Raw genomic sequence first — 22,211 nt, forward strand, 5'->3', positions numbered from 1 at the left:
GTGGACTCAAATTTTACTCTCCGCCGAGAAAACAGTGAGTTTGTACTCAGATGGGAACACATTTTAAACAACTGTTCACTCGACCTTATACTTCTGACTATTGAAGAATTAGCATCATCTTTATCTAAAATAGATACTGACATCACTGAATTAAAGAAGCAACTTACTAATTTAACATCTGCAGAAGAACTGAAAACTATATTACATGAGACAAACTTGAAATTAGATGCATATAAGCGTGATATTGAACAAAGAAAGATCGGAAAGTTTCGCAGGGACACACTAGACTATTCACAGGGCATAGTATATACCTGCCAGGAGTTTTATCAATAAAATCAACAACCACCCAAGAGATATCCCCCTAAAAAAACTCCTAGAAAAGACAGCAAAAACACGGAATCCTCAAGTGATACATTGAGTGGTAGCAAAGATCAAATACCAAAGATCCCCACGGTCTTGATTGTTAATACACCCACCGGAGGGGCAGATAACTACACGACCAACGAGACTCGTCCTTTTTTAGATGAAGTAATGTCAGGAGAGGAAACAAGGCAACTAAAAAGCAAAAAGAAAACACAAACGCATTATTAATATTTCTAGTAAGATTTTTTCAAAACAACAGATAGACCTCCTGAGTCTAGGATTATCGTTTGTCCCCTCAAACAACTCAAACTTGTTTAATGAGGAAATTAATATAGCAAAGGTAATAAGGAAAATGAAACTTAAATAATTTTTTTGCTCTATCCCACTAATACAAGAAAGATCACTATCATTTGATACCTTGGGAATTAAAGTAAAAAGCAAATATAACCCTGCAGTAAAGAACTCTGCACTAGATCTATTTGAAAGAAAGATGCAAAAAGATGTAACATTGATAACATTTTCCAACACTCAATATCATAATCTTCGCAAACATCAATATAAACTTCTAAAACAACTTGCAGATGGTAGGATGTTTGAAATCAAACTGGCTGATAAGGGAGGAGCTATTGCAATCATGGATTCTGACCTACACAAAAAAGGATGTTTACAGTTGCTATAGGACAGAGATCCTTATATCATCTTGGAACATGATCTAACAAATTACATCTATAAAATGATGGAGGAAGTTCTCACCAGAGCTCATAGAGAAGAGTGGATCACAGATAAAATGAAGGAATTCTTATCCAAAAAAAATCTATAACCCCAGTGTTCTATGGACTCCTGAAAGTGCACAAAAACTGTATGAACCCACTTTTCAGACCAATAGTGACGACAACGGAAAATATTTTTTATCTTTTATCTAAATACTTAGATACACTTCTACATCCTCTAGTCCAAAGAACATCAACATATCTATATGATACCACGCACTTTCTAAATGCACTCAATGAAATGAAACACATTGAGGAACATTGGACACTCTTTACTTTAGATGTCCAAAGCCTTTAGACATCTATACCCCATAGTGAAGGCCTCGAAGCCTTAGAATGGCTATTATTACAACAAGAATATTTTCCATCAAACAACATTTTTGCAATTGAACTAGCCAAAATGATACTGTTTAACAACTTTTTTCAGATTCAATGAACAGTTCTATCTTCAGATTTCGGGCACCTCTATGGGCTCATCAATGGCACCAGCTTATCCTAAAACCTTTATGTTTTATTTTGAGTCAGAACACATTCTTAATCATCCCAGATGGTTAAACAAACTAGCCATGTGAAAAAGGTATATAGATGACATTTTTGGAATTTGGAAAGGTCCTAAGGAAGAACTACAATCTTTCCTGAGTTATCTGAACACATGTAATCCAAGAATTCAATTCACCTTGGAAGTGGGCATTCCGGCAGTACACTTCCTTGATGTAAAGATAACACCAGGTGACAACAAACTACATACAACAATCTTTCGGAAACCTACTGATGTAAACAACAGTTTACATTATACGAGTCACCATCCACAACATCTCAAGAATAACCCTCAGCCAACTTTTGAGAATCAAAAGAATCATCTCGGACGAAGACACTTACAAAGAAGCAGCACAAGATCAAATTCAAAGTAAAAAGGTTTCCCTGACAAAGTTCTAACAGAAGCAGTGATGAAGAGTCAACTTAAGATTTGATCATGCTTACTGATCCCCCAACAAGACTGAAAGAATACCCACTATTGATATATTTGATGAAATACTCAAAACAAAACATACAAATATCAAGAATCCTGCATAAAAATTGGAAAATCACCAGACTGGATCCCCAACTCAGCAAATTGTACCCTAAACCACCATTAATGGCATATACGAGAGGATGAAACTTGAGAAATTCTCTAGTCAAAGCAGAACGAGTTGAGAAAAATAAATAGCTCTTCATTAACAAACCAAAGAAAGGCACATTCCGCTGTCTTCATTGTTGCCATTGCAACAATGTACAAAAGGGTAACAACATAAGACATCCATATACAGGACATAAGATGGAACTTCATGATTTTGCAACATCTGACAGCAAATTTGTAATCTAAGGACTCATATGTCCATGTGGGCAATACTATGTAGGCCAAACAAATCACCAGTGTATAGACACTTTGAGGCAAAAAATCACTTCATATCCCAATTAAAGTTTGTGATTCTTGAAACAATATCCAGACCACCAAGAGGTGGTAACATACAGGACATCATGACACGAAGAGAAATGTTTTGGGTCCATAAAGTGGACTCACTAGATTCATGTGGAATGAACGAAGAATTTACTCTAGCAAAGTTTCTCTAAAGGGACAATGCACTGACTTCTCGTCATCCTTTAGCAATTGTCCAGTATGTAATCACCATAGAGGTTTAGAGATGACTAACAGTAAAGGATTGCATTACAGAGACTGTGAATCAACAGTAAACAATACATTTGTACGATGGAAGTGATGAAATACCCAGATGGGCTTGTGAATTCTAGACTAATGACTAATGTTTAATCTGTTTTACCTGGCACTGCACTGAAAGGTGACATTATTTTTGTAAGAAGATGCTTAACCATGTACACTATTATGGTCGGATGTGCATGCATTCAACAGATCACCTAATTGATAAAAAGATTGGTCTTTGATAATGTACACACCATGTAAATAATATTATGCATAACGTGTCATCATGAAGAATGAGGTTAAAGGAAGAGAGGCATTTTGGAGATCTACCGACAGAGATGTTACTGACAAACATATGTAATTATAGTGACTACGATTCAATGTAGAAATCACATAAAACAGTGAAATAATCTGAATTGAAATGCTGTTGCAGATGTAATTAACCAATGCAGCGACAGATACTAGTGCTTACACATTACACTCCATTTAGAAATCTGATTTTGATCCAAATGATTAATCTAATACCTACACAAGTGAATTAGATATTGAAAACTCCAAATCCCAGCAGCCTAAGGCACTGGAGCATGAGAACGTAGCACAGAATTATGTTGAGTTTAAGGGTTAAAGGAAAGAAATTGCTTAGCAATGGTTAACAATACAGAAGAGCCGTGTCCAGTATTCTTCGGTCGGCAGCAATCTAATGTATGCAATTGTGCCACAATCAGACAAAAGGGTAACAATGTAAGTGTGGGTGAGGGTATCGCCTTGATAGTTATGAGAACTGAAAGAATAAACAACCAGAACGTTAGGTATTCGGCTAATTACGATGCGTTCATCTCTCCATAGCGATACGCAACGCAAAGCAAGAGAGAGGTTAACTTTCACTGTATCAATACAGCAAGAAAGATTACACCCACCACAGTGCGTTGGTGAGTATGAATAACATACAATTAATAAACATGTGATTGATCAGTTTTCAACATGAGCACAAAAGATAGGTAATGCTGGAAAGCCCACTAATCATCATGCGTTCGTCTCCCTACAGGGACACACAACTCGTGGCTAACAGAGGGTGATTTCCATCTCAACTCTACAGAAAATACAAACATTTGCACCACACAACGTTGGTGAGTATTCACTATGCATACTGAATACAGATGTAATGAACATGATCCGAGCACTATGATATCCTAAAACTGAGCATCCATTTATAGGATGACGTGTTCTTGAAAGATGACCCAATAAACTAGGTCATCCAGTTAATGCGGAGAGCTTGCTGGAGAAGGGACGTCACCAACAACGATTAATTGTTTGCTGCAACTATCAATTGCTGGATACAACAAGGTAATAGGTCTATTTGAAGACACATAATGTAGTGAGGATGGCTTCTTAACTTCCTTAATTGTTTCTAATATACTCTAAATATATTATCTACAGGTGATCTCTGTCTATTGATCCCTAGAATATGAAATAAGCATTACAGAACCACATCACTGTTCCCTAAACCAGCCAATTTTAGGTGAAATATTAAGATACACAATTCTACCTTGATAACACACAGTAGTTCTGGATAACCAGACAAACGAGGACCAGACTAACATCTGAATGTTTGAAATTTATTTGATAGAAATGTGTTTGCAATTTGAAAATTGAAGATGAAGTAATATTTTACTACTGAGGAAGAGAAATCATTGTTGAAACAAATCAAGCTCTACAAGTTGAAAAACTAATTTAAAAAAAGTGTTTTTTTCTAAACATGTTTTTTTCTTAAATATTACATGTTCAAGACGATACTTCATTAAATTGTGTTGTTAATTTACTCTTACTCTATTGAATTGATACCAATGTTGAAACTGACTGAGATACTTAATAAGATCCTGGTCATTACCTTGGTACACAAGAATTAAATTGAAATATATTTAACATCATTATAACACACAAAAAACATTTGACTGAAAACATGTTTCAGTACAGATAGGTGTGCAGGGGACGGGAGTGTCCATTAGGTTTGGACACTTTGTTGGTTTGTAATATATGCATTGACTTTTGATGCCAGAGTCATAGATTTCTTCCTTGCACCCTCAACATATCTCAAATTCCTCCTAGCTGGGATTTCGTTTCTTAAATCTCAATTGTGATTTTCAATATTTAAACTGAAAGGTGTGCTTAGCCATTTCTTAATTTTTAGCATTACCCCATTCCGCAGAAAAATGCATGTCGTTATTCCAAAAATTACATGGCCACTGTGGGAACTAAGAGATAACATAGTTTCGGTCTAAAATAGGGCAATGTCAAAAGTAGAGAACCTTTTAGGAAATGCAAGTCCAAGTCCTTCAATGGCAGTGTTTCGTCTTTACTTCTTGGCTTATGGCTTGGTCCAGACTTTCTTGAGCACCAAGCCTTCTGGTATGGAGTGCACTAATGAGTAAAGTAAAATATGAGATCATCTTCCGGCGTGCCTCGCAATGACTTTCCCATAAACAGCACCTGTCAAATCTGAGGGAACTGATGGAGAAGTACCACTCTGCTACTAGGGCCTTGAGACCTATCCTTAGCACCCTGAAGGCTCAGAACGCGGGCTCTACTGTTTGGTGTAAGCATGTTTTCTGAGCTGCCTGGGCAGCCAGTGCCCCTTTCCCTGCCGACCCTTCCATTCACCATAGCATCCTTGTAGTTTCCTACCTTTCCGGGGCGGCCCGGCACTGGCAGTGCTGCTGTCCCCTCATTCCGTTTTCCAAGCAATGGAAAACAGAGTGATGCTTTCAATAGCACTGTGCAGCCCGGTGGGGGCTGTGCGGTAAAGCTGCGCTCTTTTTTTATATTAACAAAAAACCATTAGCCCCCGTGTAGGCAACTACATAGATGCTAATGGCGATATGCCCCTCGGTGGTGAGCCGACCCTGTAGGTAACGGCCCGCCACCCTTGTTAAGGGACCCCCTGCACTTGGGCCCTTAACTTGAGCGGCAGGCCGTTGCCTACATAGCGCCTCAGTATAAAGTGCTAGGGGCGTAAAGTGCAGTTTCCTTGGCCTAATGCATCCCAGCCATTCTATCTAATATGCTGGGCTCTTTAATGCAATGTGCTAGTGACATTGCAACATACCTTTCGGGTAGAATAGTGAACTAAAAGAAAGCATTACAAATATTGGAAAACCCATTGCGTAACAGTGGACATATTTGTTGCTAAGACTGACATACTGCAGACAAAAAAGAAGGAATTATAAAAGTGCTCTAGGTTGTGATACATGCTCTTGCGTTCTTTTCTTTCAGGACTTTTCCACTTTCCCCATTCATCTCAACTTGAGTTACCATGGGGCCACGCCCTTGGGTTGCTGATCTCAGTCAGATGTCGAGGTTTTACAGCATCATACGTGACCACCTGAAGATTGAGAGAGTCAAAGATCCTGTGCAATTCTGTGCCTGCCGGGTACACCATGGTGGCAACTTTCTCATCATCATCTGTCTCCCCTGATGCCCTGAAAAAACATTTCCAACTTCTTGACCCACAGAATCCATTTCGGCCCCAGCCTGGATGGCGGACCAGTGGTGTCAAATTCGGGCATGGGGGCAAGGGTGCTGTGCATTCTACATGGAATTGGTGCAGGGGCTTCCCCTTCTTCTCCCTCCTCACCCATGGTGGCAATGGGCTATGTACTCACGGTCAGGCAGGGAATGTCCAGGCACTTCAGCACCGGATGATGGAACCAATGGGCTCACAGTAGTAGATGGTGACGTTTCCAACTTCCCCAACTGGCTTCCTGGCCCCCGCCCGCGTTCACACGTGCGCACACACGCACATACCAAGGACCCACACGGGACGCGTGTTACTCGCTCGGGTCCCCAGCGGCAACTGCTGGCCGGGACCGTCTTTATTTAACAAGCGCAAGCGCGAGCCTCGTTATGGGCCGCGCATGCGTATAATGCGCATTCACTACGCAACAGATACCACTTCTTTAGAGATGTAGCTAATTCAATGAGTTCCCTTTCTTAGCTAGCAAATCTGGTATGCCTTTTTACTATTCACCACGTCGACATCCAATGGTGTTGAAGAAGAGTTAGGAGCCACTGCAAAAGAGCTTACCTTTGATGTATGATAGCCATCTATATTGCAAGGACAAGTCAGAATTCATTGGTGGTAATTTTGAGCCCATCGTAAAAGGGCCGTGGAGGGAATCAACAGCGTGAAAGCCTTGCGTAAGGTTTTTACGCAGTAGATTCCTGCCACGGCCCATTTTTATGATTTGTATGGCAGAGAGGAGGGGCAGAACGTGACTTACGTATCCATTGCCTTCCTTTCTCTCTGCCATACAAACGCTCCAGCATTTGCACAGACATGGATTCTCAAGTCGGTGCAAATGCTGGGGATCCCTATATGGTCAGCCAGCTTTTTGCACAAGCAAAAAGCAGGCGGACTCCATAGAGATTGCCAAACACGTCCTACTATGCGCCTTACGCAAGACTTTTACACTGTAGATTCCCTCCATGGCCCATTTACGATGGGCTCAAAATAAACTCTGAACACAAACCATTTAGATTTTTAGTTAGTCTAGACCATCGAGTTAATCATGACTGATGAGCTTTATTTGTACTTGTTTATCATACTACTTGTTTATTATTGTGTTTCATACTGTAGTTAAAACTTATGAGTCCCCACTAGATTTGAGATTCTGGTCGGCTGTCTTGATCCCTGTCGAGGTTTGGACAGGGTGCAAAGATGCACCGTTGCCTTGAGTCCGTTAAGATCTGTTGCTCGCAGCATTACAATGCGCAGCAGCTCTGCTGTCACACCACTTGCCTGTTGCTGATTGTAGTCATGCAAGCCCATCCCAAAGCCCAGTTCCTCCTCGCCCCCCAGCCTCATCCTAACTTGTACTTGTTTGTGGCATTCTTTCCTCTCCTTAATGCCCCTCGGCCAGGCCGCTGTCTGTGCGTTACAATTGTGCGTGCCGGGGCAGTGGGTATGTGTCTCCAGAGTGGGTTCTGTTTCCTCTCAGACCCTTTCGCGGGGCGCAACTCTGTGATTTCTCCTTTTTTCACCAATGGGGAACACCACAGAATCCTACTCCTCAGTCTTTTTTTATAAATGTGGTCCTTTTGGCACCTTTCAGCCATCCCACTGCAATATCCTACTTGGATCCACCTGACTCCTATTAAAGACTATGCTGCTAGGGTAAGATGGGCTGCTGTGTCACAGGGCCTTATTCCGAGTTGGGCGGTAAGGGTTAACAGTCACCGGTAAGGAGACCGATGCATTTAAACCCTTACCGCCCAATTCCGAGTTCCCCTAGCGGGACCCGCAAAGGACGTGTGGTCTGACCACACGTCCTTTACGGGTCCCGCTAAGGGACCAGGGTGCTAATAATGGGCCCGCTATTTGCGGGCCCGTAATTAGTGCCTTCCCCATTCCCATTGAGCCCTATGGGGGTCAAATGGGAATGGGGAATGGTTGGTTTAATGGGGACTTACCGGGTCCGCACAGGTTGGAATGTCCCAGTAAGTCCCCATTCAACCAGACCGGACCCGGACCCGGTTTTGGAGGCAGCCATGGTGCTAATAGCACCATGGCTGCCTCCAGACTCGGAATGAGGCCCACGGTCACTGGAAGTTGACCTGCTCTCAATAGCGGCCAAACAGATATCACTACCAGCACCATACCATTTCCCTTTCTGTGAGCAGTAGTTTTAGCCTAGTCACACAATTGAAGACTGACGTTAAATCCATAAACCATACTTATAAATCAGCATTCTGAGTTAATATACAATTTATTCACAATGGGTGTGAGGTTGAGGACTTGCTCAGCACAAGCCCCTCTGTTTTTGAATATTTAGTCTCTGAGTGTAATTTAGCGTTTAGGATCTAGTCCAACCCCCTTGCAACAATGTCTTGCCTAAATACTTTGCTTTGGCAGTGGCTTCCAAGAGGGAATTTGGATGGTCCGATCTTTGATTCATTCTGCCTTCCCTTTAGTAAATTGGGACAATTGTCATGTGCCCTTGATGAGAGGGTTCGTTTTTATTTCTATAATTTTCTCATACATGTCTAATGGAATTGAATCTTTACCTGGCTCTTTTGCTTTTGCAAGCCTCTCCAATGCAAGCTTAATTTAACCTAATTTGAGGGGGGAGATGTGATTCATTCTTAAGGCCGTGCATCAGTTATGAGAGTGTCTGTATTATCTGGCAGCAGAGTACTACATAAAGCCTTGAAACGGCATTTCCATCTATAGACAAACATTCTACCAGTTGGAGTTTTATTTGGTTTAAGGCCTACTGCGATTACTCTCCAGAAATGAAACTGGTCTGACGATTCCACTACCTTGATTAGGCCACTACATATTGCTCTCTTGACTACTTGCTTACATGCTTGCCTGCAACCAAGTATTGCATGTTTCTTTTCTTCTCTAGCAAGCGAGCAAAATATAATATAATATTTCATATATTGTAATGAGTACTGTAGGTTCTCTGTGCATCCTCTTATTCAATTTTACTAAGGCAAAGTCGTCCCAAAGATTATCTATGGGACAGAGGTTATGCAGGCTGAAGTGATTGATCTATTAGATGTATGTGAATCTTTAATCTGCCATAGGTTCTTGAGGTCACCGAACTGTATAGTGGTAATGCAGTATGAGTTGGGCCTCAAATCTCTGGCCGGCAGGATGAAATGGCTCTTTATATCCGGTTACATGTCTTTATGTCGAAATATTGTTTATTAAATGCACATATCTCGAATATTTTATATTGAAAACTTTTATAGTGAATGCACTTTTTTTGTTTTTGTTGTTTTTTTGCTCCCCCAAATCCCTGTCACCAACCCCTAAAACCCCACTCCGACTGTTTCCCAACAATATTTAATGCTTTACCACACCCCTAAATGCATTCACTATAAAGGTTGTCAATATAAAGAATGTGATATATGGGTATTCAATATAAAAAAAATCGCTATAAACACTGTATACCTTTATATCCTTTTATAGGAACATTCTTATTACTGCCTGTTGGTTTTTGAGATCATTTCAAATGGTTGTTTGGTGCGCAGAGAGCCCTTGGTAAATACGTTTTTATGTTATTGTGAATCATTGTTATCTGAGGTCGGCTGTAACTCGGCCGACCTAACTGAGAATCCCTTCAGGGTCAAACTAATACTATAACGGCATCACTGAATTACGACATTTGAAACCATGCATTCCTATTCATCTCTTGTCCTTCTTTGTCATCAACATAAGCAACTTAGTACATTGGCTTCAAAACCTCAAATATTTACTGACTGTCTTTCTCGTTTTCATTTTATGCATTTTAAGGTTCAATCTTGTCAAGACTAAATCTACACTTTACGTTGGAAATGAATTACATGAGAAGAAGCATACTGCAGATTTTGCAAGGTTTTTAACATTGTTTAAACACTGAAACTGTTATTTAGTATGTCCGGCTCTTGCAGCCCAGCAAAACATCTATTTTTGTAAACTGCTATGTGATCCAGTTTTTGGTCATCTTGGATTACTCTTGGGTTGTCCAACCTCAGTGGTGTATGCCACAGTGGGCTTCCTCAGACATCTTAATCTTTATGAACAATAGATCCGGAGGGAATTTGTTAACTTTTTAATGATGCATATGCTTTTAATGAAGAAACCATTCCATTTTTAAGTTTCATGATAATTGTTGAAGTTAATGCAAAATATTCTAAAAAAATATATAGTGCTAATGGTGGACATAGTATTTTATTGGTAAACATTGAAATAATTGTAACCAAATACAATAACTACATTTAAAAAAAGATATATATTGTAATAAGTCTTAATGGGGAAGGTTCCAAAGTGCTCAATCTTAAGAAATGTAAGAGTTTGATATCTAGACAACTGTCAACCAGGAAATGAGGAAAGACTCAATTGTTGCTTCTTGATTGAGACCCTGATCTTGATTTTGCAAGAAAAGGCCATAAATGGAAAGCAATCACTCTGATTTCCTTATCATCCAATTGCTTGTTGTAGGTGGGGTTAGAGGATGAGCCAATTGGTGTGGCTTTGCCCTTGGGCAGAGGAGGGTAAGTGGGTGACCCTTTTCCAGTCTGCTATAAGGTGTAGCCTATACTTTTGTTTCCATTGCTTGCAAAAATACTACGAGGTCTTAGAGAAAGAAAAATGGCAATGTTACTCTATACTTTGTGACATTTGTAAGATGCCATTTTGCCATTGTTATGACTTCAAAATGCTGTGAGTTATCTGGTAATTTGGAAGAGTGTAGTATGAACATTGCATGACAAACTATTACATTGCAGGAAAGCATCAGTTGCTCGGGCAAAGATGACTTGTACTGTAACATTATCGTTAACAGTTGTTATGTATGGGGAAGTACTGTGTATTTCACTATATCAGCGAAGTAGTGATTGCTGACATCAAGAGAAAATGTGGGTTGTGCAACTCTGTCAGCTTTTATGGGGGTGCTGCACTACAAGGTGGAGCTAGGAGAGTGAGAAGTGACTATGCTGAAAATAACTGATTGCAGTTTTTCAATCTTAAATAATGCGCCAACAAGACTGCGCTTGTCCCATCATTATTACAAAATTGTAAATTCACACATCGTAAATGTTGCCCTCAAACCAAGTCATTGTCCTAGCACACATGTGTTTGGACTACTTTTGGTCCTTATAAAGGATTTACAATGGCAAGTAAATTATTAATACAACGTCTTTCCTTTAGTTAACAATTCAATGTTACACCAAGTTGAATCCTTGAACATTTCAGGACATCTGTCAGAAAATATATGTCAAAAATGATATAACATTCCAAACATACAGCCAATGATTTAGAGGGGTAGAAACAGACAAGAATACAAATAAGAAAATTAAAAATTTAAAAGACACACAAATATAAAAACCAACAATTATAAAATATAATATTAATGTATTGTACATCAATTTTGTCATCAGCTAAAAATAAACAGATCAATGAAGGTTGCTTGTGCAACCATACTATCATTATAAGAATAGCCTCTAAATGTTAAGCAGAGGCTAACCATGAACTAATCCATAATGCTTATTCATGATGATAAGATTGTTGTACAATACACTAATGCTATATTTTCTAATTGTCTATTTAATATTTTTTGTGTTTTTAAATGTTTTAATTTTTCATACTTTTATTCTTTTCTTTCTTCCCCCTCTTTATCATTGGCTGTATGTTTAGAATTTATATATTTTTTGACATATATCCTCTGACAGATGTCGTGAAATGTTTAAGGATTCAACTTGGTGTACTAATGATTTGTTAACTAAAGGAAAGAGTTTGTATTAAGGATTTAGTTGCCATTGTATAGCCTTGAGAAGGACCAAATGTGGTCGAAACCCATGTTGGCTATGTCAAACACTTGGTTTAAGAGCAATATTTACTATGTTATGTTATGTTATGTTGATTTATACCGTGCACCGCTACCACCCAAGGGCATTCTCCAGGCACTCTATGTGTGAATGTTACATTTTATAATAATGATCGGACAAGCATAGTCTACTCTGTGTGACTCATAGGTGACCAGGCCGTCAGTCGCAGCGGCAGGTGGAGGCGTTAGCAAGGGAGGGGGAGAGGGAAGGAGGTAGAGAAGGGCAGTGTCTTGAGAAGCTTCTAGAATTTAAGGAGATCTGGCTCAAGCCTTAGAGGGGCAGGGAGGCTATTCCACAGGGAGGCACCTGCTGAAGAGAGAGATCTACCCCCTATTCTCTGCTTGACAAAACATCTGGTCTGCAGAAAGTGGTAGAGGACCAAGGGGCTGTAGCTGGTAGGTATTTAGGGAGAAAGAGTTGGATGTAGCGGAGTCCCAGGCCTCAGAAGGCCTAGTGGGTGATGCAAAGGGTTTGTTCCTTGCAGTCACCTGGAGACAGTGAAGAGATTTAAGGGCTGGAGAGATGCTGTCTCTGGGCTTCAGGCTAAGGGTAAGTCTTGCAGTCCTATTATGGATTAGTTGAAGGGGGCAAAGAGAGGAAAGAGGCAGATTGAGGAAGAGGTTATTGCAGTAGTCAAGCCTTGAGAGGGCCAGAGCTCTGGAGACATTGGGTTTCTGTGGGAGATAAGGAAGGGAAGAATGCCTCTGAGGAGTTGAAGCTGAAAGTGGGACTTCTTGGCAAGGTCCGTGATGTGAGGGGAGAAGGAGAGAGGGGAATCAAAAATGACCCGATGGTAAGGGTAGGCAACCCAAGGAGCTCAGCCAGAGAGTGGGAGGGAAGCATGGAGCAGGGGTCCCAATGAGAAGGATCTCAGTTTTACTGACATTAAGACAGAGATCATTAGCAGTGCACCAAGCCTGGATAGAAGTCAGACAGTCAAGAATGAGAGAGGCAGAAGTAGAAGTAGAGAAGGGAACCTTGAAGGAGATCCATGTGTAATCAGCATAACATAATTTCATTAGTTTCAGCTCTCTTTTAATGATCATCACATATAGGGCCTCATTACGAGTCTGGCGGTAACCGAGGTGGTAAAACCGCCTGGTTACCGCCAGACTCGTATTACCATTCCACCTCCGTGATTTTCGGCATTACAACCCCGGTTTCCCGGGAATCACGGAGGCGGAATGGTGTTAATCCCCATTCCCATTGAGTCCTATGGGACTCAATGGGAATGGGGATCATGGAAACACCGGCAGCATCTTGTGATGCTGCCGGTGTTTCCTCGTCCGCCTGCAGGCGGGCGGTGTTAAACCCGCCAGGTCAAACCTGGTGGGAACATCACCTCCCATCTGCAGGAGTCGGGATCAGGCGGTCCGGAAACAACAGTGGCGGTGGGTTTACCGCCACCATTATTTCCGGACCGCCTGATTTGTAATGAGGCCCATAGTCTTTTTATTCACATCTATTCCATTACAACAATCACTTCTATTTTTATTTCTCTGTTATTGGGCCTTATAAATAGACTCATGAGTTTTCTTTCATGTATTTAGGGTGCCTGATCTGTTTCTAGACGCTCGAGCATTCTTACTTCATGTTTGGGATGCCAGGGCTTAATTTGGTTAACATGAACAAATTGTTCTGTTACCGTTTCACCTTCAGTTCTCAAAATGTTATAGACCACTGGGGATACTTTATCTATAATTTGAAATGGCCCCTGCCAGGCTGCTAGAAATGTAGAATTGTTCTGTTTACCTTTTCCAAAATGAAATTTATAGACCTGATCCCCCACACTATACTCTTTCACTGATGTCTTTTTATCATAATTTGACTTTGCACAGTCAGCAGCCCTTTCCAAATTCCGCTGCACAAAAGCAAATGCATGTTGTAAATGCTTCCTTAGTTCTTCCATATATTCATGAACTGTAGATGCGCTTACAAGTGTCTGCTCATGTGTCCTGTATAGAAGGTGTTGCGGCAACACCATTTTCCTACCTGTCAATACTTCATGAGGGCTGATGCCTGTGGCTTTGGCAGGAGTAGATCTGATTGCCATCAAAACCAGAGGTAAACGTAAATCCCAGCTGGAACCTGCCTCTGCTACAAACTTCTTTAATATATCCACAACAGACCTATTACAGCGTTCAATTCCACCGGAAGAGGCGGGTCTATACGCAATATGTAGCTTTTTTACTCCCACTATTTGCCACACCTTACTCATTAAAGCACCTGTGAAATGACTTCCTGTGTCTGATTCTATTCTTTGTGGTAACCCAAATCTTGAAAATATATGATTTACCAGTAACATAGCTGCTGTTTGCGCACTACAATCTGGTGCAGGAATAAACTCTATCCATTTTGACATTAAACAAACCACACACAAAATATAACGGTTCCCCCTGCTCGACCTTTTTACAGGCCCTACATAGTCTATTTGCAAATCTGACCATGGAAGAGTTAAGCCTCTTTTCATTAATGGGGCTCTATGCATTGGTGAAGCAGGTTTAAATTGGGCACATACTAGACATCCCCTAGTATATAATTCCACATCTTGGGACATATGTGGCCAGTAAACATAATCTTTCAGTATCTCTACTGTTTTTTGTGAACCTCTGTGTCCTGCAGTTATTGCATCATGTGCATGGTGTAGCATTAGCCCTCTGAATGTAAGGGGTACCACCCACTGTATTTGTCCTGTTATGGACTCTCTAATCATGAGTCCATCCTGTAGTCTAATTAATTTCTTATTCTTTAAAAACACCCTCAACTCTTCTTTAACCACACAATCATTTTCTGTTAATGGGTTTTGTTCAGGGTCTATCAAATGATTATAATAGATTCCCAAAATTGGATCATCTTTTTGTGCCTTAATGAGATCTTGATCTGGTGTATCATAACTCCACTGTACCACTGGTTGTTCTGCCTCCTTTGGCGCTTTAGAGCGTGTCACTGCATCAATTTGTATTTCACCAAGTAAATGTTCAATAAGTAGCGACTCTCCCATCACAGCCCCAATTTTAGCTAAATGATCTGCCTTATCATTTCCCTCCTTATCCTCTCCCGGAGTTTTTAGATGTCCACGAATTGTTCTCCAGTATATTGTCAAATCATTCTCTGACACCAATTTGTCTATGGCTTGTATCATTTTTCCATGTTTAAGGGGCTTTTTATTGAATGTAATCATGCCTCTTGCGTTCCAGCCAGGCAAATATTCCACAAAGCTATTTTGTGCATAATCAGAATCAGTCACCAGGACAATTTCACTAAATTTATTATCAACTGCAGTAGTAATTGCTTTATAAATGGCTGCCAATTCCGCTCCTTGACTGCTTTAGCCCCAATTCTCATCCCTGGGAAGGACTTCACATTTCAAACAGACATTTCCTATTCCTGACACCAATTGTTTATTACTGTTATTTTCAATGTGAAAAGCACAACCGTCAACATATACAGTTGGTAAATCCTTGCATGTCTTTTCATCAAATGCTTTGTGTGGTGATTGCCCAAACTCCTGTAAACTAGATTCCACTTCTTCTTTGTTTGATACATGTTCATCTGCACAGTCATGTAGATCTGCCAAACCTTCAGCAACTGGGCTCTTTTTATTTTGGCCATATCTCACTTCTACAGGAAAGCCTTGCAATGCTAGTGTCCATGAAGTGATTCTGGACTGTGCTAGGTTACCTGACCTAATTCTTTTACTCTCTAAAAACTGCAAAGGTTGATGATTTGTCTCAATAATTACCTTTTCTCCCTGAACAATGGGGCGGAAATGCTGTAGCGCCCACACAGTGGTCAAAAGGGCCTTTTCACATTCACTGAATTTAATTTCAACTTGGTTAAATGCCTTACTTGCATAAGCAATGGTTTTGTGATTCAAATCATGTTTTTGTGATAACACTGCTGACATACAATGTTCAGAGAAACCTATTTCTATATAAAGAAATCCCTATCCTTTATGGGGTATGCTAAACATGGTGCCTTTGTAAGACATTCCTTTAATTTAGCCACTGCTTCAGACTGCTCTTTTTCACATTTCCAGGATGTATTCAACTTTAGTAGTTTAGTCAATGGTTGAGTAATTTCAGGATAATTTTCAATAAACTTTCTGTTATAGCCCGTCATTCCTAATAAACTTTTCAAACCTTTCACACTTTTAGGATCTTTTAGTTTTTGTATTGCCTCTACCTTCTTCTTTTGTGGGTTTAGTTCATGTTCAGACACTTCATGGCCTAGACAATTCACTTTTTTCTTGCACCAGTGTGCTTTTTGTAAAGATACTTTGGCACCTGCCTTTTGCAATTGGCCAAGAACATGTCTTATTTCATCAAAATGGCTTTTCAAGCTTTCATTTTTTATCAGGACATCATCCACATAAACTATGGTTGCTCTTTCCGCTGCATTAGGCATGGCCTTTCTCAAAAAATATTCCAAATTCACTCCCACCATTGACATACCCGAATGTAACTCTAACCCATGCGTATTGGGTCTTATCAAATGAAAATGAAAAGAAATTCTGAATCTCCTCTGCCAATGGCACGCACCAATATCCAGACGTCAGATCTAATGTAGTAAACACTTTTGAGCCATGCACCTGAGCCAGGCCTTGATCAATGAATGGCAGTGGCCATCTGGACACTGGCACTCTTTTATTTAATTCTCTCAAATCTGCACATAGACACCATTGACTATTTGGCTTTAACACACCTAAAATAGGTGTGTTGGATGTGCTATGAATAGGCCTTATAATTCCCTGAGACTCCAAATTTTTAATTATTTCTGCTAATGACTCTGAACATGCCAGTGGTAATCTATACTGGCGTACAAATACTGGGCTTCTACTAAACCCTTCCGGTAGTGTGGCAACATGTAAATTAGTTAGGCCGCAATCATAAGCATCTTTAGCAAAGACATCTTTAAACTCCATAAATATTTTTCTCGATTCATTTTTATCTTCATTACTATCACATGCATCTGCTGATAAAATCTGCTACTCTACCATTTTTGAAAATTCTGGGAAATCTTCCAGTGGAGGAATCTCTGTGCTTTCTTCTAACTGTGTGGCTGTATCTCTCTGTAAAGCTGCCACTTTAAAATATTTTGCTATTTCAGCTTCCACTTCAATGGGCTGATTTTCTGTTTCATTTTCATTTAAGTTAAATGTTATATAATACTTTTGATGACAGCACACTGTCTCATTTGAATCATAAGGGTATACAGATTGAATTTTAAAGATTCCTTAGGGCTGAGAATCCAGGTACTCTGGCAACACAACCCCTGCATCTGCATACCTTTCTGGGGATATTTCCAATTACCATGTTATTGAAATCTGCAGTATAATGTGATTTTTGTATGGCCATTCCTAATGAAGAATTTTCCTCTAAATGAATATCTTGACATGCTCTATTATTCACCATAGTTTTTACAGACCCTTCACCAACATCCATCAATGGAATGTATTCATAATCCAGGCCCTTCTGTTTTGCGGATTCATTCAAGCACACAAATGCATCAGAATCCTTCATCTGTTGTCCATTTTTGCACTTCAGCGTTATTGCAAACTGCTTGGTGAATGCAGGGATAATAGTATCCTTCCTCAGCTGTAATTCAATTGCATATGGAACCAGTTGTGCGCAATGATAAGCCCTTCCTTTGTCTTCAAATTCGGGTGCCGGCCCACCTAGGTGTGACCATATTTTTTGATTAAGGAAATCTAACACCATACACATTCTGTGCATGATATCATTGCCCATGTAAAAGTCATTTTGTTTCCCACTCACTATCCACACATTATGGTGAATTGTTTTCTGTCCAATACTAATCGTCAGCATACATCTGCCCACAATTCGGTTTTCAAAGTCTGGACTGTCCAAACCAGAGACATATTGGTTTTTAATTCTAAATTTTGGGGTCTCCTCCCTCTCCATTATTTTTTGCAGTAATTTCTCATTAATAAAGCTTCTTTCCTGTTCAAGCGCTAAGGTGGCTTTTATTATTTTAGAATAGTCATTTATACCAATGTGAACCCATGGTTGCTCATCTTCCATGTGTATTTCAGCAAGAGTAGTAATGTGTTTTTCTGTGTCTGTTTTAGGAGTAGTATTCTGTTTGCATGTCTTCTCTTTTAAATAAAAATGTAATGTGTGCTCATCTATTGCAGTTTGCCATTTTTTCCTAGGGTCTAAATATATTTGTACAGATTGTTTCTCATTTTCACTTTGCATTTTATCTTGACACATCAAGAGAACAGTGACGCTAGGTATACAGCTATTCTGGAGATATACCTCTACTGCATCATTTGTTTTGGCAACGGTGTGACATTAATTTATATTGCTGTTTTGTGGCTTTAGTTTCTTAGGTCTCAATGGTTTTTTGGTTAAGGACCACAGTACTCCATTCACCCCATCTATGAGAGGAGACAATCTTTTCAGGCAATCTGTCCCCACCAGGAATGGAATTTCACAAATAGGTGTGATCAATGCCTCCTGTTTCAGTGTTTTCCTATCTTTATGTCAACCTCGGTAACACCTATAATAGACACCTCCTCCCTGTTAAAGTTATGCACGGGACCTTCATTTTGCCTTACTGTGATCTGATTCTGTGGAGATCTCCCCTCATTAATACTTTTTACCAATTCTTTGGACATAATTGTGGCCTGTGCGGCAGTGTCAATCATTGCAAATGTATTGCATTTCTCTTCTACAGTGATGGGAGCATACCTGTCTTCAACTTCCTCTAATACACATAAGAAGTGCAAATTCTTACTGATTTCAGGACTCACCTTTTTCAGGCCTTTTTCACTTTTGGCTAAGCACATTGATAAATGGAAAGACATTTGTCCCTCCTTTCTGTCCATTTCTGTGTGAGAGACTTTATTTATTTCTCCATGTTCAGAGGTTTTTTGGAGTGCAGCTACTGTTTGCCCATCCATCCAGGTATCATGAGAGGTCACATTACAATTCTCCAACTGAACATGTGTAACAACATCACTTGGCAATTTGTCATTGTCTAAGTCTGTGCATTTGTGATCATTTAGTATGGTACCAGTCCTTTTAACTTCTTCAAAAATATGTGGCTCAAAGAATTCTTCAGATGATTAACCTGTACCCTCCTTTTGAGTGTTTCTTTTTTCTGCCTGTGTTTGGTTATTGTTTCGATTGCCCAGGGAAGGAGTAATAGCATCCCCACTTACTCCCTGATCACTGGTATTCCCCATACATGAGTCATTTTTCTTAAATCTGTCTCTTTGTTCTTTTGGAATTTTAGGTTTTCCTGTTTCATTTGTACAAATCTCCAATGTTTGATTTAGCTCTAGGTTAAACCAAACTTCTTTCATAAAGGTATTTGCACTTTCTGTCACATGTTCATTTACCGGTATCTTTATTTTTGAATCTTTAGACATCTCAGAGTCATTATGCAAAATCATATCAGAGCAATCTGTTTTCTTAGCATTGCAGTTATCATTCCTACTTAGTCACTTACTATCAGTAATCATTTGATTACTGTTTTTGTGCTGTACAGAGCTTTCCTATTTGCTCAGCCAACATTTTCACTTGGGCCTCGAGATACTGGAATCTTTCCATTTCTCTAGAATCCTCTCTCTGTGGCCTAGATCGATATTGGTTGTTTTCCTCCTGATTGGATCTATTCTGATACCTCTCAGGAGAATGATTTCTGTTGGGGTTGCTTCTGAACTCTTGATTCATATGTGGAGGGGAGCGAGTTGCACCCATCCTTTGGTTGTAGTCCCCTGGTGGTGAATCATTGTATTGACGTGGAGCATAATTCATATTCTGCCTCATGTCCTGTCTCTCATGTTGTGGGTACTGACCCCTATGTTGATTCCCATTATCAGTAAATTGATCCACATATCGGGGTCTATCCTGATTACCATATATCATGGTGTTGGGATCAAATCTGCTCTGTGTCCCCAATGTCTGGTAGGGACCATTATTTCTTTGATCCTGACTTTGTCTCTGATCATTATTCATACCTAACATATCAGGCCGATAGCCTGCCCGGGGCATATTTCCTAAGTACCTAGGGCTGATGTAGCTCTCCCTATTACTAGGATCATGTGATCGAAACATTGGTGCAGGAAGTGATGGCCTTTGTTGATTACCCCTTTGTTCAGGTGTCAAATTATTTTTACCTGGACTTTGAACAGACTCAAGGGACATTTTGGCTGACCTGATTTCCATCACTTTTGCTGAGGGTTCTTTAGATTGTGGTCTAGTGTCTTTTATTGTATCATTTTCTCTACCCTGACAATAGAGTACCTCGTATAGTTTTGTGCTTTGGTGCACAATCCATTCAAGTGATTTGTCACAGTCAAATTCATGGACCAATTGTGATGTGATGTCTTTCTGTAGCCCATAGAAGTAGGCAGTTTAAACTCATTAGAATTGAGGTCAAAAGGTACATCAAAGTGAGAAAAAGCTCTTTTTAAGTCTTGTAAGAATTGGTGAGGTGATGTATTAGGCCCAGCAGTGATTGTGTAAGCAACTTTCTTCACCTCCTGTAATGACTGGAAAGGAGAAAAATGACGTCTAATCTCTTTTTCAAACTCAGCCTATGTCATATTCTGCTGCTCATTTAATCCCCTTATGATACTGGCTGTGGGAGCATCTAGAGTTAAATGAAAATACTGTCTGTAATGTTCCTTAGGTATCTGGAGGGCTTTAAATATGTCATGCACCGCTTCTAAGTGATCCTCTGTGCAGCATTCCCCTCCCTTTTTAAATGGTTTGATCAGAGCTTTGATGGATTTCATTATCTTTATGGGGCTACTTGTTGCTATGCATGGAATTGCACTACTTGGTGATTCAACCCTGGTTTCAGGTGTATGGGATTGGTGGCGGCCCCCAATGGGTGTATCAAATCCCCCAAGGGCGATGCAACCAAGTTCAGTCACCGGCCCAATCACTGGGGCACTAGCTCTTTGGGTAGAAATAGGATTCTCTTCAACTCCATTGAATGTGGTGCCCTGCCGTCTATCCTGGGACCTGGAAATGCACATTTGCTGTTCCAAATCCTTACACTTCTTAAGGAGCCTGTCTGCCTCTTTTTGCAAATAGTTGTTTTCATCACTCATTTTATTAATTACCTCCTGCATATCGCACATTTGCATTTGGCATTCATTGAATTCTTTGTTTCTCTTGTCTCTTTCTTGAAACATTTTAACCATTTCCTGTTCAACATTTTGAAGATCACTTTCTTTTTCACAATGTTCTTTTTTTAAAAATTGGATTTTTCCAAAACAACCTCATCTTTGTCTTGTCTAATATGGTCTACCAATGCTTTTAAATGTACCAATTCTTGTTCACTGTCTTCAAACTGTTGCTTGCTTTTGGACAATTGCGTATCAAGATCCCTACATTTTAACTACATGTCTTTTTGACATATCTCCAATTCTGCTCTTAACATTTCCTCCTTTTTACTTGCCCCATCTAGGTCAGCTTTTAACCTGTTAATCAGCTTAGTATCATTTTCTTGCATTCGCAGGGACCTATTCAATATAAACCATGTCTTGGCACATAGCCGTATCAGACAGTCTTTCTCTGCATGTTTATAAGCTGCATTTAATAATCTCAGAAGGCAGACCTGAATTATGCTGCCTTCTGCAAAAATGCTGTCTAGTGGTTCTTTCTGTACGTCACCATAAATGAGGTCATGCCATTCTGTGCATTATTTGATGACCATGTCCCATGTGCATATAACTTTGCCTCCAGATATTGCACTAGTTCTGAGAATGTGGCTTCTATTTGAGACATTCTGAAATTCGCTTTTAGTGACACACTGCTATTATGAAATGGGTTCCCTCTAATGCACGGATGGTAGTGTGGGACACTCTTGCCACACCCAGTAGGCGCTCTATGATCACTTACCCGGCCTGCAACGCACCATAAATATGTAGGATATTTTGTGTAGATTTGGGGTCTGGCAGTATTTTCTTACCGCCAAAGAAGAGTGGTAATTTGGTAATGACTTATCCTTGCATTTAGATTGGGTTTGGC

This window comes from Ambystoma mexicanum, chromosome 1q (assembly GCF_040938575.1).
Source record: "Ambystoma mexicanum isolate Mex_15411 chromosome 1q, UKY_AmexF1_1, whole genome shotgun sequence".
NCBI lineage: Eukaryota > Metazoa > Chordata > Amphibia > Caudata > Ambystomatidae > Ambystoma > Ambystoma mexicanum.